The sequence below is a fragment of the Globicephala melas genome, chromosome 6 (assembly GCF_963455315.2).
Source record: "Globicephala melas chromosome 6, mGloMel1.2, whole genome shotgun sequence".
NCBI classification, from domain to species: domain Eukaryota; kingdom Metazoa; phylum Chordata; class Mammalia; order Artiodactyla; family Delphinidae; genus Globicephala; species Globicephala melas.
In genome coordinates, this window is record NC_083319.1 from 30303701 (window position 1) to 30323101 (window position 19401).

Below are 19401 nucleotides of genomic sequence, written 5' to 3' on the forward strand. Positions count from 1 at the left end.
TGATTATAGCTTTGGATCATTTCAAGTTTTTTGGGTTTTTTTTCCTAAGCATCATTTCCTCCTGTTGTAGTACTATGTCCCCAAATGTTGTTTGGAAAATCACTCTTCTACATTCTCAGCCACATGATTTGGGTGGGGTTAACTCTAAATCCAGCTCCAAGGGTTGCCCTAATTGACTTAATTCAATCAGTACAACCCACCCCTTGGCCCCAGGGATTGGTTTAGAAATTGACAACTAACCGAGTCAGTACCAAGTCCTTCCAGGAAGAAACAGTGCTTTCACAGGCCCTCTCTCTCTCTCTTTTTAAGGCTACATCGTATTCCATTGTATGTATAGCATACCTTTTGTTTGTTTCTTTTTTATCTTCAGCTTTTATTGAGATATAATTGACATACAGCAGTATGTAAGTTTATGATGTACAACATAATGATTTGACTTACATACATCATGAAATTATTATCACAATAAGTTTTGTTAACATCCATAATCGCATAAAGTTACAAAATTAAAGAAATAGAAAAAATATTTTAAAAAGATTTTATTTTCTTGTGATGAGAATTCTTAGGATTTGTTCTCTTAACAACTTTTATATAAAACATACAGCAGTGTTAATTATATTTATCATGTTGTATATTACATCCCTACTACTTATTTATATTATAACTGGAAGTGTGTAGCTTTCGACTGCCTTCATCCAATTTCCCTTCCCACCTTCCCCTGTCTCTGGTAACCATACCTCTGATCTCTTTATGAGTTTGTCTGTTTGTTTTTGAAGTATAATTGACCTACAACACTATGTTAGTTCATGTTACACAGCATAGTAATTCAATATTTCTATGCATTTCAAAATGATCACCACATTAAGTCTAGTTACGATCTGTCTCAAAGAAAGATACTGTGGAGTTATTGGCTATATTCCCCACATGGTACATTTCATACCATTGACTCATTTATTTTGCAGCTGGAAGTTTGTACCTCTTAAATTCCCTCACCTGTTTCTTTCTTCCCCCCACATCCCTCCCATCTGGCAAGGACCTGTTCTCTGTATCTATAACTCTGTTTCTGCTTTGCTATGTTTGTTCGGTTGTTTTCTTTTTTAGATTCCACATATAACTGAAATTATACAGTATTTGTCTTTCTCAGTCTGACTTCTTTCACTTAGCATAATACACTCTAGGTCCATCCATGTTGTAGCAAATGGCAATATTTCATTTTTTTGTGGCTGAGTAAAATTCCACTTTTTGTGTGTGTGTCTATATATATACCACATCTTCTTTATCTATTCATATACTGATGTGCACTTAAGTTGCTTCCATATCCTGGGTGTTGTCAGTAATGCTGCAATGAAGATAGAGGTTAATATACCTTTATTAATTAGTGTTTTTCTCAGATAAATACCCAGGAGTGGAATTGCTGGATCATATGGTAGTTCTATTTTTAATTTTTTGAGAAATCTCCATACTGTTTTCCAGAGTGGCTGAACTAATTTACATTCCCCACAACAGTGCACAAGGGTTCCATTTTCTCCACCTCCTCACCAACACTTTTTATTTCTTCTTTTTTTTTTTAACATCTTCATTGGAGTATAATTGCTTTACAATGGTGTGTTAGTTTCTGCTTTATAACAAAGTGAATCAGCTACACATATACATATATCCCCGTATCTCTTCCCTCTTACATCTCCCTCCCTCGACCCTCTCTATCCCACCCCTCTAGGTGGTCACAAAGCATCCAGCTGATCTGCCTGTGCTATGCGGCTGCTTCCCACTAGCTATCAGTTATACATTTGGTAGTGTATATATGTCAGTGTCCATGCCACTCTCTCACTTTGTCCCAGCTTACACTTACCCCTCCCCATATCCTCAAGTCCATTCTCTAGTAGGTCTGCATCTTTATTCCTGTCCGGCCCTAGGTTCTTCATACCCATTTTTTTTTTGTACATTCCATATATATGTGTTAGCATACAGTATTTGTTTTTCTCTTTCTGACTTACTTCAATCTGTGTGACAGACTCTAGGTCCACCCACCTCACTACAATTAACTCAATTTCGTTTCTTTTTATGGCTGAGTAATATTCCATTGTATATATGTGCCACATCTTCTTTATCCATTCATCTGTTGATGGACACTTAGGTTGCTTCCATGTCCTAGCTATTGTAAATAGAGCTGCAAAGAACATTGTGGTACATGACTCTTTTTGAATTATGGTTCTCAGGGTATATGCCCAGAAGTGGGATTGCTGGGTCATATGGTAGTTCTATTATTAGTATTTTAAGGAACCTCCATACTTCTCTCCATAGTGGCTGTATCAATTTATATTTCCACCAACAGTGCAAGAGGGTTCCCTTTTCTCCACATGCTCTCTAGCAGTTATTGTTTGTAGAATTTTTGATGATGGCCATTCTGACTGGTGTGAAGTGATACCTCAGTGTAGTTTTGATTTGCATTTCTATAATGATTAGTGATGTTGAGCATTCTTTCTTGTGTTCGTTGGCAATCTGTATATCTTCTTTGGAGAAATGTCTATTTAGGTATTCTGCCCATTTTGGGATTGGGTTGTTTCTTTTTTTAATATTGAGCTGCATGAACTGCTTGTATGTTTTGGAGATTAATCCTTTGTCAGCTGCTTCATTTGCAAATATTTTCTCCCATTCTGAGGGTTGTCTTTTGGCCTTGTTTATGGTTTCCTTTGCTGTGCAAAAGCTTTTAAGTTCATTAGGTCCCATTTGTTTATTTTTGTTTTTATCTCCATTTCTCTAGGAGATGGGTCAAAAAGGATCTTGCTATGATTTATGTCATAGAGTGATCTGCCTATGTTTTCCTCTAAGAGTTTTATAGTGTCTGGCCTTACATTTAGGTCTTTAATCCATTTTGAGTTTACTTTTGTGTATGGTGTTAGGGAGTGTTCTAATTTAATTCTTTTCCATGTAGCTGTCCAGTTTTCCCAGTACCACTTACTGAAGAGGCTGTCTTTTCTTCACTGTATATTGTTGCCTCCTTTATCAAAAATAAGGTGACCATATGTCCGTGGGTTTATCTCTTGTCTTTCTGTACAGTTCCACTGATCTATATTTCTGTTTTTGTGCCAGTAACATACTGTCTTGATTACTGTAGCTTTGTAATATAGTCTGAAGTCAGGGAGCCTGATTTCTCCAGCTCTGATTTTCTTTCTCAAGATTGCTTTGGCTCTTCGGGTCTTTTGTGTTTCCATACAAATTGTGAAATTTTTTTGTTTTAGTTCTGTGGAAAATGCCATTGGTAGTTTGATAGGGATTGCATTGAATCTGTAGATTGCTTTGGGTGGTATAGTCATTTTCACAATATTGATTCTTCAGTTCCAAGAACATGATATATCTCTCCATCTGTTTGTATCATCTTTAATTTCTTTCATCAGTGTCTTATAGTTTTCTGCATACAGGTCTTTTGTCTCCTTAGGTAGGTTTATTACTAGGTAATTTATTCTTTTCGTTGCAATGGTAAGTAAATGGGAGTGTTTCCTTAATTTCTCTTTCAGATTTTTCATTATTAGTGTATAGGAATGCAAGAGATTTCCATGCATTAATTTTGTGTCCTGCTACTTTACAAAATTCATTGTTTAGGTCTAGTAGTTTTCTGGTAGCATCTTTAGGATTCTCTTGGTATAGTATTATGTCATCTGCAAACAGTGACAGTTTTACTTCTTCTTTTCCGATTTGGATTCCTTTTATTTCTTTTCCTTCTCTGATGGCTGTGGCTAAAACTTCCAAAACTATGTTGAATAATAGTGGTGAGAGTGGACAGCCTTGTCTTGTTCCTGATCTTAGAGGAAATGGTTTCAGTTTTTCACCATTGAGAACGATGTTGGCTGTGGGTTTGTCATATATGGCGTTTATCATGTTGAGGTAAGCTCCCTCTATGCCTACTTTCTGGAGGGTTTTTTCATAAATGGGTGTTGAATTTTATCGAAAGCTTTTTCTCCATGTATTGAGATGATCATATGGTTTTTCTCCTTCAATTTGTTAATATGGTGTATCACTTTGACTAATTTGCGTATATTGAAAAATCCTTGCATTTTGGGGATAAACCCCACTTGATCAAGGTGTATGATCCTTTTAATGTGCTGTTGGATACTGTTTGCTAGTATTTTGTTGAGGATTTTTGCATCTATGTTCATCAGTGATATTGGCCTGTAGTTTTCTTTCTTTGTGACATCTTTGTCTGGTTTTGGTATCAGGGTGATGGTGGCCTCATAGAATGAGTTTGGGAGTGTTCCTCTTTCTACTATATTTTGGAAGAGTTTGAGAAGGATAGGTGTTAGCTCTTCTCTAAATGTTTGATAGAGTCCGCCTCTGGATCCATCTCGCCCTGGGCTTTTGTTTGTTGGAAGATTTTTCTTTTTTTTTTTTTTTTTTTTGCGGTACGCCGGCCTCTCACTGTTGTGGGCTCGCCCGTTGTGGAGCACAGGCTCCGGACGCGCAGGCTCAGTGGCCATGGCTCACAGGCCTAGGCACTCCACGGCATGTAGGATCTTCCCGGACCGGGGCACGAACCTGTGTCCCCTGCATCGGCAGGCGGACTCTCAACCACTGCGCCACCAGGGACGCCCTGTTGGAAGATTTTTAATCACAGTTACAATTTCAGTTGCTTGTGATTGGTCTGTTTATATTTTCTATTTCTTCCTGGTTCAGTCTCTGGAGGTTGTACATTTCTAAGAATTTGTCCATTTCTTTGAGGTTGTCCATTTTATTGGCATATAGTTGCTTGTAGTAATCTGTCATGATCCTTTGTATTTCTGCATTGATACTTCCCCTTTTTCATTTCTAATTCTGTTGATTTGAGCCTCCTTTTTTTCTTGATGTGTCTGGCTAATGGTTTATCAATTATGTTTATCTTCTCAATAAACATCTTTCAGTTTTATTGATCTTTGCTACTGTTTCCTTCATTTCTTTTTCATTTATTTCTGATCAGATCTTTATGATTTCTTTCCTTCTGCCAAATTTGGGGGTTTTTTTGTTCTTCTTTCTCTAATTGCTTTAGTGCTTCAGTGTGTCCTGATAATTCCCTTAAAACTATTTGATACTATTTTTGACTTTGTTCATTTGTCTGAAAGGTGGATCTGTAGCTCTGATCAGTCTCAAAGGAGTCCATGAGCCAGCCCCTTACAGGATAGGAAATATTGGGGTAAAAAGATAAGCATTCAGGCTTCCCTGGTGGCGCAGTGGTTGAGAGTCTGCCTACCGATGCAGGGGACACGGGTTCATGTCCTGGTCTGGGAAGATCCCACATGCCGTAGAGTGGCTGGGCCCATGAACCATGGCCGCTGAGCCTGCGCGTCCGGAGCCTGTGCTCTGCAACGGGAGAGGCCACAACGGCGAGAGGCCAGCGTACCGAAAAAAAAAAAAAAGACAAGCATTCTGAGAATGTTACACTTTTAGTCTTTTAAATGATCAGATTTTTATCAGATTTTATAGGTACTCAAATGGAAAGAATTTCTCCCGGGTCTAATAAGTATTAAATACATTTATTATCTAATTATTATTTGCATTTATTTGGGGGGAAAATAATTCTTTCTAGTGTTTCCTAGGGTCTGTTGACAATGTAGGTCATGTTACAGCCAAACATATTCCAGTTGTCCTCTGTTTACTGGTTGCAGAAGGAATGACTTATTGCCTAGGCTAAGAGACTCAACTGATAGCATTGTTGGGGCAATTATTAATTAATAGGAGATGCAAAAGATAATTGATTCTAGAAATCACTATACTATGCTTAAATGACTTAGGACTTAATGGAGAAAAAGCTATGAAAATAAGGAGATAATTTAGATAGCTATGTTAATTGAAACATTTTTCTAGATTTCAAACTAGATATATAACTAACAATTCTTTCTATTTCTAATGTCAGTTCCCATTTATAAAGCTATTGTTTTTTTCTGAATTTAGGGCATGTAACACATGCCTTTAGGCTAAAACCCATTAAGTGAATTTGAATTATATAATGTATTGTGCTTGTGAATAACTTGAGATAGCTTAAAACATATGATAGGTTTTTTTAAAAATAAATTTTTAAATTTTATTTATTTATTTTTGGCTGCGTTGGGTGTTTGTTGCTGTAAGCAGGCTTTCTCTAGTTACAGCGAGCAGGGGCTACTCTTCATTGCAGTGTGTGGGCTTCTCATTGCGGTGGCTTCTCTTGTTGCAGAGCATGGGCTCTAGGTGCAAGGGCTTCAGTAGTTGTGGCGCACGGGCTCAGTTGTTGTGGCTTACGGGCTCTAGAGCACAGGCTCAGTAGTTGTGGCACACGGGCTTAGTAGCTCCTCAGCATGTGGGATCTTCCTGGACCAGGGATCGAACCTGTGTCCCCTGCATTGGTGGTGGATTCTCAACCGCTGCACCACAAGGGAAGCCCACATATGATAGTTTTATTCTAGAAATATAACTAGAGTAAATTAATCATAATCAACTTAGTCTTATAAATCACATAACATGAAAAGTAAATAATTCATCATAGTTATACACCATTAATTTCTGGGAAAAAAGACACAGAGTTAAAATAGAAAAATAATTATTATTCAGATTAAGGGGGGCCATAAATGTTAGGATAAGGTGAATGTTATTTTCTTATCATTGTAACTCTATCAAAAGTTTTGAGCAAAGAATGGACACTTTTTAATAAAATGGACTTTGGGAAGGTTTCTGTAGCTGTTTTATCTTGAATTTACTTGAACGGGGTTCGGGTATGACAACAGAAAGACCAGATTAGTAAAAAGCTATTGCAGCAATAAGAGAGAAGATTAGTCTTGACTTAGGGGTATATCAGTGGAAATGGAAAGAAGAGGACACACATGAAAGACGTTGAGGCAAGGATATCAGTCATTTTCATTAATATTTCTCTTTACTGCAGACTTTAATAATCAGCTAGAAGATACTTTCAATATGGCTTCTCAATGATCCCCATACATTTAAGATTTTAATCAGGCAGTTACTGTCTGGTAATAAAATGATATTTAATGTTATAATGATGGGCCTTTCAAAGAGCTCTCATCAGTGATTGAGTTGATGCTCAGTAATGAGTTGATCTGTATTAATACACTGTGCTTAGTTTAATGAACTTAAATTTAATTTTTGCCAGAGCTGAGGGCCTTAAATCAAAGCCATGGCATTGTGTCCTCACTAGAAAAGTTTTAAAATTTTCCATAAATGTACGTGGCAGAATTATTCTTCAGTGGGCACTTGGAGAATATTTCTGAGCTCTTCTAAATGCTATACTTTCCTTGTTTAAGCACTATTTAAATTATCAGTTGTTCATCAAATACTTCACAAGACTTTACAGTTAGAGCAGATAAAACATATTGTCTCCAAATCTCTAGGTTAATGAAGGATGACTTACTAAACAGAATATTAAAAAACTGAGATTAAAAATGTTTTCTCCATGTTATTTAAATACAACAGTAATTTTTTCTGATAAAATTCAATGGAAAAGGAAATTAGATAACTCAGACAGTTAAGAGATATTTGGATTACACTCCTTCCCAGCTCTATCTATCTATCCATCTATTTATCGCTGGACAGGTATTTATATATTTGTTTGCAAGTTAATAATTTCAACAAGATACTGATTTTTATCCATTAAGTCATTCCTGACAGATGCCTCTCGAGCAACTAATAACAAGTAGGAGAGAGAATTATTTTAAGATTCCCACTATTTATATGTATTTTCTTTATATAATAGGACATAACAAAAACTGCAGTAACATTCATGAAACTGTTCATAAGAGAAGGGAACAAGTTACCTGCCATTCAAATTGTTTTCATTTGACCATGTTCTCTTATTACCCAAACGAACATACAAGTTTTAGTTATAAATTTACTGTGAGTATAAATTTATAATATTCTTTCTCTTAGTATTTCTCTTTTAGTATTTTCTCTGTTGCAATATTACCTCAATATGTGTACATTTTACTAGATGTTCAATATTCCATTTTAAGTATTTTCTTATTATACTTCATTCTACCCTCTTAGCATGTATAATAGTGAAAAAATGGCAATTGGATATCCTGCAGTAAACATACTTATGCAGAGAGATTAATTTTTTCCTTTGGAGTATTTTAAAATACTCTTTCAGAATCCTTTTATTATAAAACAGTGGCATGATACCTAACATACCTGTCTAATCTGTTTGGTAGCATAGAGAATTTGGGGCCAAATCTTTTCCCCATTTAGCCAAAGCTCAAGATATATATTTTATAAGTTATTTTCTGAGTAATTTCAGAAATACTAGATTTTTCATAGAAAAGAATGTCCCACTCAGACTTTTTAACAATTTTTAAGAGAACTGCTGTATCTTGATGTATGACTTCATGTTAACCAATCTTTTGGGTTAAATATTCTAGACCTATAGAGACCATTTCTACTGACCAAAGACTTAAACATAATCTATTTGTCCAAGAAAATGAAGCTTCTAATAAGGAACCTAAAATAAAACTGTGTTCTCATTTCTTCTGGCACTTGAGGGGAAACTCTGAAGAACAGCTCAGAGATTTAACTATAAAAAATAGCTTCTGTGAAAAAGCAGCCACTACTTTTCATGAAGATAATGTGACATTTTAAAAGCAGCCCAATATATAGGCTACAGAAGAAAGGGTCCCCATGGAAAAAGTATAATTGTCTTGTAAACTAAATATTTCCTAAATGTAATTCAGTTCTCTTCCTACTAATAAAAGTAGGAACTGCTTTAAAGTATAGGTCCATCTCATAAATTACAACAATATTAAAGAAGGCCTTTGTAGTCCACTGAACCAAGGATTATTTGGGGTTAAAGGAATTATAACTTTGTCAACAGAACTTACAGAGATGTGCAATCTACTGAAATATTTTGCTTTATTTGTTTAGGCAGCTTCTCAAGATCACTAATACCCCAAAGAAGATGCTAGGCTCCAATAAATGATTTTACCTTTCTACCATTGTAAATTTACTGAATAATGGTCAGTATTTTTCTTCACCTTATGGCTGAGAAATCTATCCACGTTCCAGGTATCTGCATACACTTTTCAAGTTAGATTTCTTTCTTCAAAGCTATTACACATGAACCTTTAACAACCATTAAGACTACAGTTAGTGTTACCTCCCACGCTGCTGGCTAAGATTCAGCAGCTCACATTAGCCTTGGTAGCTTGGCCTGAGTGTCAAAGCTATTCCCTGTTTAACTACAGAACTAAAACTTTACTGTAAAAGCTCATCTAAGGGGCTTCCCTGGTTAAGAATCCACCTGCCAATGCAGGGGACACGGGTTCGATCCCTGGCCTGGGAAGATCCCACATGCTGTGGAGCCCGCGAGCCAAAACGACTGAGCCCACGTGCCACAACTACTGAAGTGCAGGTGCCTAGAGCCCATGCTCTGCAACAAGAGAAGCCACGACAGTGCATTCAGTGCACCGCAATGAAGAGTAGCCCCCACTCACTGCAACTAGAGAAAGCCCACACACAGCAATGAAGACCCAAAGCAGCCAAAAATAAATTAAAAGAACAAACAAATTAAAAAAAATCATTTAAGGGAGCTAATCAAGCTCGGATACATATCAGTAATGAGCTTAAAACTCAGTGCTTCCTGAAATAAGTGGGAAATTTATACTGGTACACATCTGACATCATGTAGGACCTCTTTGACTTTAAATCGGGCAGGAGGGCCATCATTTCCACATTTCCCAGTCAGGAGCCAGCCTCCTACTACAAACTGAGTAGGTAGGCTATCATCCAGGTAGACACTGTTATTCACATCTGAAAAACTAACCCTGGACCTTCTTGCACTGCTAAGGAAGAAGTTAACTACATAAATCACAAATTTATTCCTCTGAAAATACCCTAACTATATAACTGTATAACTACAACCCATGGTGTGATGGGTAAGAATGAGGGAAAAGATGCTTCTAGGCTTGAATTTTTACTTTGAATTTTGAAGGAATCCTTGAGATACACAGACATGTTCTTATTTCTGCATCAACAAGTCTACCAGCTCAGACTCTTAAACTATGGATTTTCTAGGTCAGTTCCTCATAAAAAAAGGGGAATGGAATCAGGTCTAATAGCAATGATAACAAAATAGAATCACCATCCTATAGTTTGGAAAACAAACTCTTTCATTTCTTAAACTGAATTTTTTTTCTCATCTTTTTTCTCCCTCTTTCCCTTCTAAAATCGTTTTTCACAAAGTTTAAATGCCAGGGCCCTGTATGCCTCTCCCGTTGCGGAGCACAGGCCCCGGGCGCACAGGCCCAGCAGCCATGGCTCACGGGCCCAGCCGCTCCGCAGCACGCGGGATCCTCCCGGACCGGGGCACGAACCCGTGTGCCCTGCATCGGTAGGCAGACTCCCAACCACTGCGCCACCAGGGAAGCCCAGCCCTGTATTCTTAATACCTGAATACAAACTCCACTTTCACTACCCTTTAGCTCTTTGACTTTGGTCAGTTGCATAAGCCCTATCTTAACGATGGCCATAATAAGTATACTCACTTCACAGGACTGCTGTGAGAATTAAATGAGTTAATGTACACAAATAACTTAAAATAGTTTATATACTTGGGCGTATAACAGTATCATACAACAAGCCCAATAAATGTTGCTGTTATTATTAAATACTTAGCATTTTTTTCAGTAAGGTTCTATTTGTAGCTTTCCTTTTACTTAGCACTAGAAAGCATATTAAAATTTAACTCGTGGAAGATTTCTAAAATGGAAGAATTTCTAGTCCCTGGAATGTTGGTTATGGAGGTATTCTGGAAGAAATATTATAAAGAAAGGGTCTTCCCTGTTAAAGTACAAATCCTTTGAAGGGTTGAGTTGAGCAAAATCCAGAAATAACATTTTTACAGCTAAAGAAGAAGTAACTAGTTAAATTACTAAATTCTTCCTCCCAGAATACCCTAACTGTATAGGTATTACATTAAACCTACTAGCAGAATTTCTGTACTTCAGGAGGGACATTAACTGTGTTAATTTTCAGATTGCTTTTTGACAGGACATTTTAACTGAACGGTGACATGTCACAGAGATTTTTATCTTGTGTTCCTGGTCCTTTGTTGAACCACTGTCCTCTCAAAAGTAAATCACCAAATTTTTCTCAATGTGAAAAATATTGGAGAGGATAGGAGGATAACGACTTATGTGCATACCTGAACATGTGTGTGTGTGTGTGTGTATGATGGAAATATCAGGCACTGAGCAGAACAGCATATAATTTGCTAGTAGTAAAAGGTGTGGAGGTGCTGAAACTGTAAGCCTGTTGCAAAAACCATGTTTTTTTTTTTAAGAGCAGGCAAGAACACTGTCTTTTGAATATATATACATATATATACATATATATATATACATATATATATATATATATATATATATATGTATATATATAAAGACTTCACTTTCCAATGCAGGGGGTGCGAGTTAATTCCCTGGTCGGGGAGCTAAGATCCCACATGCCTCGTGGTCAAAAACCCAAAACATAAAACAGAAGCAGTATTGTAACTATATATATATATAGGCAGTTAACAGTTCCATTCAAATGCAGCATGGTGCTAAAAGGCCACAGAGCGAGTACTAAGTAAACGCAGATGCTTTTAAAGACAGTCCAAAACACATTTTACTGTAGTTGTTATCACCTGGCAATTTTGCTGACTTGTTTAATGTTGCTTTCAGTCTTTTTAAAAAAATTCCTTCAAGTACACAGGGGAATGCTCCAGTGTTCAAAGAGTGCTGCAACACAAAAGGGTCAAAAATTCCTGCTATAGCAGGAATACACACACACACACGTACACACATTAAACTTTAAGTCAGAAGACTTGTCTTCCAACTGTAAATAACCAATTTTGCATCGCCTGTCATGGTACTGGATCTCCCTAAGCTGAGGCATGACAATCAGTAAGATAAGTCTGATAATACCTCCCAGACAGCAGGATCTTTGTGGAATAAAATAAATGAGACAGTGCATGTAAAAGAGCTTTGTAGATAATAAACACATTTAAAAAGAAAAGATTTCCCAGAGATCTTAAAAGAGAACTCTTTGGGAGTGGGATATAAAACAGACAGTTATATAGTTATAGAAGAATAAGGAGAGATGTACAGACTGTAGGGCTTGAATTGTAAAGGGCAGGTAGCAGCAGGAGCCTACTCAACTGGCGTGTTCTGAGCTAACAGGGACCAGTCTTGGAAACCAAGTAGAAGGAGTTATATGTGTCTCACTTTTGTCAAAAGCTGACTGCCAACTGCTCCATCCCATGGGCTATTGCAACTTCAGGGGAAATGTTGTATTTGCTTTAAGTTCCATGGCTCCACGTCCCCTCTGGAGAAGTATAAGCAATTACATCAAAAGCCAGATGCTTGGCCAACCTCCTACTTATACCAAAATTTCTTTTTTTTTTTTTTCCCAAAATTTCTTAAAACTTAATTAATTGGAATACTTGACCAGAATAGGTAACAGATGGATTATTTACTTGAATGTTTGGAGAATTTATGGTATAGATCAACTCCAGCTATTTTTTTTATCAATGCTTATTCTATTCCTAAGGGTATCCACAGAGTATATGCAAAAATCCTGAGGCAAAAAGTTATGTTGTTTCATTTTAGCTTCCAGGATGCAAATATTAGCACTTTTATAATCTTTAGAATACATGAGAGTAGAAATCTGTAACCCACAGAAGAAAAATAATAAAAAGCACTGATAAGAAGCTTTTAATTTTTGTTTCCAGTCCCTTTCACTTTGTTATTCTTGACCACCCCCACTAGAGATGGAAAAAAGGTTGTAATATTTAGAATTGTGACATTTTTGTGAATGATATATTGTACAGTTAAGTATTCTTTATCACGAAATAATTTTTATATCTCAAAATATATTATTAAATTATTTCAGTAGAGTCTTTCAGGCTGATATAAAAGAACACTAGGCAGTAAGCCAAATCCACAAGAAGAAATATAGAGCACCAGTAAAGGCAACTACGGGGATAAATATTAAAACATTATAAATATATTTATTTATAAAATTTCTCTGACTTGATTTAAAAGAAAACTGCATAAACAAATGTTCATAAAACTGCTCATGGGTTTATAAAATATAAAGCTGTAATTGATATGACAATAATAGCACAAAGTAGGGAGAATGAAGATATGTTGGAGCAAAGTTTCTGTACTGAAAAAGATGATATTGGGACTTCCCTGGCCGTCCAGTGGTTAAGACTTCACCTTCCAATGCAGGGGGTGCGAGTTCATTCCCTGGTCGGGGAGCTAAGATCCCACATGCCTCGTGGTCAAAAACCCAAAACATAAAACAGAAGCAGTATTGTAACAAATTCAATAAAGACTTTAAAAACATTCCACATGAAAAAAAAAATTAACCTGAACTAGATTGTCTGAAGTTAAGATGTTAATTGCAATCCCCAGGGCAACCAGTATGGAAATAACTCAAAAATATATAAAAGAAAAAATAAGAGAATTAAAATGGTACACAAAAAATATGTTTTTAGCAAAAAGAAGGAATTGAGAATAGAGAAAAAAAGATATAAAATACACAGAAAATAGGAAAAGAGCAGGCAAATCCTACCTTATCAGTAACTATGTTCTATATAAATGGATCAGACATTCAAAAATTCCAATAAAAGGCAGAGATTGGCAGAATGAATTATTTTCTTAAAAGTAATACCAATATGTTCTATATAGGAACTACATTTTAAGTTCAGTGACAAAAGAGTTTGAAATAAAAGGATCAGAAAAGATAAACCAGGGAAACAGTGAACAAAGGAGAGCTGGAGTGGCTGTACTAATATGAGGCCAAAAAAAAGACAAAAATTGTTACTAGAGACATTTCCTCAGGATATCCATTCAATGGGGAGAAATCATTGTCAAATTTGAAGTTAAACTGGAGACATGACAGATGCTTATGCAGCATCTCTCTCATTTCCAGGCTCAGATTCAGTCAGTCCAGAGTCCACCACAGCAGTAATTCCCAAACTCACCCTCACTCAATGCCCAACCTTCTCTGTCTTCATCCCCCACTGGAAACTTGTTCTAGGATCTGTTCCCCATTCTGAGGTGGGGATTGGTAGGGGAGATATGGCCCATCAGTGGCCAAATATTTTGTATCTTGCTTTAAATTAAGTTCTGTTGCAGTAGCTGGAGTGTGACCTGAGTATTTCCTGTTGATATATTAAGATTCCTTATTCAAAGCTATAAATAGCATGTGTTCCATCCCTTCCCAGTTTTTCTAATAAGAGCCTTTTCCGTTCTCCCTTTTCTTGGCCTCCGCTTGTCAGGAAGAGGAAAAGGAATAAATAATACTCTTTACCCTCCCTACGCCCATGCTAGGTCTATGGAGTACAAAAGCCAGCTAACCAAGGTTACTCTACATATAGTCACATAGCTGTACCACTCACACTAGGTCTTTGTGCCCTCTCTGGGGTTAGGAGTGAAAAGGAAGTTTGTGAACACACTTCTGTTGAGTCAGGTGAGTAAAGAAGAGCCATATTATCCTCACTACCTGCTCCATGCTGACTCACCACAGACCTGGATGTACTCTGTTCCCTACTGTTCTAGAGTATATGAGGATAGATAAAGGGCAACCTGTTGGACCTCTGTAAACTTCCTTTAAGGCTACACTGAGAGCAGAGAAACAGTAAGTCTCCACAGCCTCCAGCAGGATGGTAAAATGCTCTTGGGGACTGCTGTTCCTCACAAGTGGATTGTTGTCTCCCCTCTTGAGAATGTAGAGTCCAGCCACTCCCAAATTCCACTTCCAAATTTTTTGAAATATGAAGTTTCTTGTATCTTAACCATTCTGGGAGCTGTGTGGGGAATTTTCAGCTATCTTAGGCCTCTGTAATCCTGGTATCTCCTTTTCTCCCTGCACCCGTAAACACATCTGTATAAAGTCAAAGGTGAGGGAGCAGGGGAAAGTCTGGTTTATCCAGTCCTTTTCACAGTAGGAAACCCCTCTGAATAGTTTAAGGTATTTTTGTTATGTTTTTCCTTAAAATGAATATATAATTTAAGAAAGAGGAATATTTAGGCAATTGGACCTCTGAGAAGGTACACTGCAGAAATCTAGAATTAAGTATGTGTGCAATGCCACTGTCACCCTTCTTCCTCACTCCTTGTCACTTTTGAGAATCCAAAAGAGAAAGATGTCTTTTAGTGACAGAGAAAGATGTCCCCTTCCAGGATATCCCAAAGTTATGCGATATCCTGAACAGGTAAAAGACACAGATAAAAGATGGCACATAGCTGTTCGAAGAAATAATTATATGAGGGAATGGTAAAAATCGTGGTCATGATAAAAAGAGGCCATCCTCTTCAGATGATGACTAGTATCATGATTATTAGATAAATCTAAGTGTATGCAGATTTCCTTAGAGTTTTTCAAGATTTTTAATCCACTTCCAAGCTCATTTAGATGGCGGTCCCCATTTCCCTGCTGTCGGTCAGCTGGGGCTACTCTGTGCTCCATCACACAACCCCCTCCATCCATCTTCAAACCAGAAATGGCACTTTGAGTCCTGTTCACACTTTGAGTCCTGTTCAGACTTTGAATCTTTCTGACTTCCTGTTTTGCTACCAGTTGAGACAAATTCTGTTTTTAAATGACTGTTGTGGTTAGATTGAGCCCACCTACATCATTTCCCTTCTCGTTATCACAAAGTCAATTGATTAGTAATCTAAATTGTACCTGTAAAAATCCTTTTTTTCCATGGAATTTAACGTAATTATGAGTATGATACCTCATAATAATCACAGTCCTGGGAATTATGGTAGGAAATCATTTTATCTTCAGCAAAATTTCTATACACATTCACATCCATTTACCATATTAATAGAGTCTGCATCATGGTATTATTCAATGAAAACAACCAATTTATGCACCATATTGTAACCATAAAACCTTGGTTAATTAGATAACAGTAAATACAATGATGAATGCTAAGATCTGAAAAGAACTTCAATGAATTTGACTTCCATAAATACATGTATGATCCCTGAACTCATTTATTTGTGCATTTTATTGGCTTTATTAGTGAGTTCAAAATTACTAAAACAGTTATATCCATGTTGCAAAGCACTTAGCAGATAAGAGTTTTGTATTGAGGGAAATGAATTATTCAGAGTGACGAGTAATAGGAAGCATGTAACTTTGCATATAAATGTATATTTACTAATAAGGAAGGAAAGAGATCCAGGAGTGTAAAGCCATCTTTCCTTTACTTTTTTTTTTTTTTTCTTCAAAGAAAGGGACTACGGTGTTTAGAAAGGGAATTAAGAATATGTGTTTTTGTTTCATTTGTTTTTATTTTTGAATGACTTTTCTATTGTTTATATAGTTGTGTGTTTGCTTGTACTTAGCATGATATCATTATATGAACCCCTAGTAAATTAAAGGGCCTCAAGATTAATTGGAGATCTTTAAGAATGCCTCTCTTAACTATTCTGGAACAAATACCTTTCACCACATTGGCCAACTGCCCTCTCATTTAAAACAAAGCAAAACAAAGCCCTAAAACTGCAATAATCTATTTGAAGAACTATGAACAAAAAGAAAACCAAAGGATTTCATAGTTACTATATAAAAGTATTAGTAATCTGTAATATTTTGAAAACTTGTTGCTAAATGTGGCTCATAATGGACAGGATTTAAGGGAATAACTGAAGATGGATTCATTATCCACTCAAAAAGTGACATTTAATAATTATAAATTGAGTGAAGGTCTCTGATTATATTAACAAAAATAAAAGTAGGGAGTTGGATGGAGAGAGATGGGTTGTTGCTCTGTTGTTTATTAATAGTTTGGGTGATTGGTGTATTAGTTATTTGCTGCATAACAAATTGGCACAGATCTCAAAGGCTTAAAACAAAAAATTTTTCTATTACTGACCTGCTGTTACTGAGTTGGCCAAAAAGTGCCTTTGGTCTTTAAGTAAAAATAAAAGACACATTTTTCATTTTCACCAAGAACTTTATTGAATAACATATTCACCCTTTTGTTCAACTACCTTCTGCCATTTTTCAGGCAACTTCGTAATTCCATCTTCCCAAAACTTTGTATCTTTTTGAGCAAAGAACTATCCCAGGTACCTTTTATAGTCTTCCAGGGAATTGAAATTTTTTCCATTAAGAGAATTTTGTAAAGACCTAAATAAATGGAAATCCGAAGGTGCAGTGTCTGATGCATACAGCGGATGAATCAGAACTTCCCAGCCAAGCTGTAACAGCTTTTGCCTGGTCATCAAAGAAACATGCTGTCTTGCTTTACCCTGATGGAAGATTATGCATTCTCTGTTGACTAATTCTGGATGCTTTTCGTCGAGTACTGCTTTCAGTTGGTCTAATTGGGAGCAGTACTTGTTGGAATCAATTGTTTGGTTTTCCAGAAGGAGCTCATGATAGAGGGTTCCCTTCCAATCCCACCATATACACATCACCTTCTTTGGGTGAAGACCAGCCTTTGGTGTGGTTGGTGGTGGTTCATTTCACTTGCCCCACAATCTCTTCCATTCCACATTACTGTACAGTATCCACTTTTCATCGCCCATCACAATTTGTTTTAAAAACATTTTCGGACTTCCCTGGTGGTGCAGTGGTTATGAATCTGCCTGCCAATGCAGGGGACACGGGTTTGAGTCCTGGTCTGGGAAGATCCCACATGCCACGGAGCCACAACTACTGAGCCTGCGCATCTGGATCCTGTGCTCCGCAAAGGGAGAGGCCACGGCAGTGAGAACCCCGTGCACCGCGACGAAGAGTGGCCCCTGCTCGCCGCAACTGGAGAAAGCCCTCGCACAGAAACGAAGACCCAACACAGCCAAAGATAAATAAATAAATTAATTAATTTAAAAAACCCCGGAAAACAAACAGAACGTTTTCATTCCATTTCAGTAGAGAATCACATGTGGAAATATGGTCAAGAATATTTTTTTTGCTTAACTTATGTGGAACCCAAACATCAAAGCGATTAACATAACCAAGCTGGTGCAAATGATTTTCAGCGCTTGATTAGGATATTTTGAGTATGTCGGCTATCACCTGCGTGGTATAATGTTGATTGTTCTCAATGAATGTCTTGATTTGATCGCTGTCAACTTCAACTGGTCTACCCGACCGTGGAGCATCATCCAGCGAGAAATCTGCAGCATGAAACTTCGCAAACCACTTCTGACACGTTCCATCAGTCACAGCACCTCCCCCATACACTACAGAAATCTTTTTTTGCATTTCGGTTGCATTTTTACCTTTCTTAAAATAATAAATCATAATATGCCAAAAATGTTGCTTTTTTCCTTCCATGTTCTATATTAAAATAGCTACACAAAAATTCACCAATTTTGATGTCTTTTTTTTAAATGCACGCTGATATATGACAGCTGTCACATACAGTCTAACAAAATTGTTTCGAATGAAGTTAAAGACAGCTAAGTGCTACGAGAGCCATCTTACGGAAAAAAACCGAACGCACCTTTTGGCCAACCCAGTACTTTCCAGAGGCATTGCCACATTCTCTAGAAGCAAACCTTGATGCTACAGGTTTTCCTCGTTTGAGGTTATGGAGGATGAATTTCTGACTTACTTAAAAAGTTTTCCCCCCAAAAAAGCCTGACCCAGTGGGAAAAGTAGCCAGAGGAATCTAGTTTCATTGTTCCAAACTTGAGGACCTTGTCTCCTGGCAGAAGTGAATCAAAGGGTTTAGGGGAGGGAAATGAATCTGTCAGATGACTGATCATTGAATATGACAGTTTTCCAAGGACATCTCTCAGGGTTTCCAAAGCTCCTGTCCCTGCTGGGACTACACTGACTCTCAGAACCTGTGTTGTGATTGTTGATGGTTATGTGATGATGCACTTTTGCCTTTGCTTTCATCTGGGTTGGAGGGAGCCATGTCGACCCAGTAATTTCCATCTAAAAAAATTCCAGGGACTGGTGTTCCTCCTCCTGTCTCTCCAGGCATGCTGGACATCTCCCTATATCACTCTTCTAGGATCATGCCTAAGACTTGCATGTGGCCCTGCTTCAGCATTCTCAGTCCATAACATCAGCCCCAACTACATCTGGATGTGGACTTAATACAGGGGCTGATATTGATTTGTCTATTTATAGTGGATCTTCCTACTTCTTGCCTTTTTTCTGGGAACAAAACCACTAAAACAGCTTATCTTTGTTCTCGTTCCTTTTTGGAAAGAACTTGTGTGTTCTTTGGCAATATTCGTGGGGTCTTACTACCAAGGATCTCAGAAAATTTACTGATCTGGGCAGGGTGATTCTCCTCTCTGACTTGGGTATACTACAGTCTTGTCTGCCCACTGCCGTGCTCTCCTACTTTGGGGCAAGTAGCATCCTCTTTCTCAGCCACTGAAACTACATTATTTGTTTTGCTTCTTCCTTGGAGCCTGCAGTTTAGGT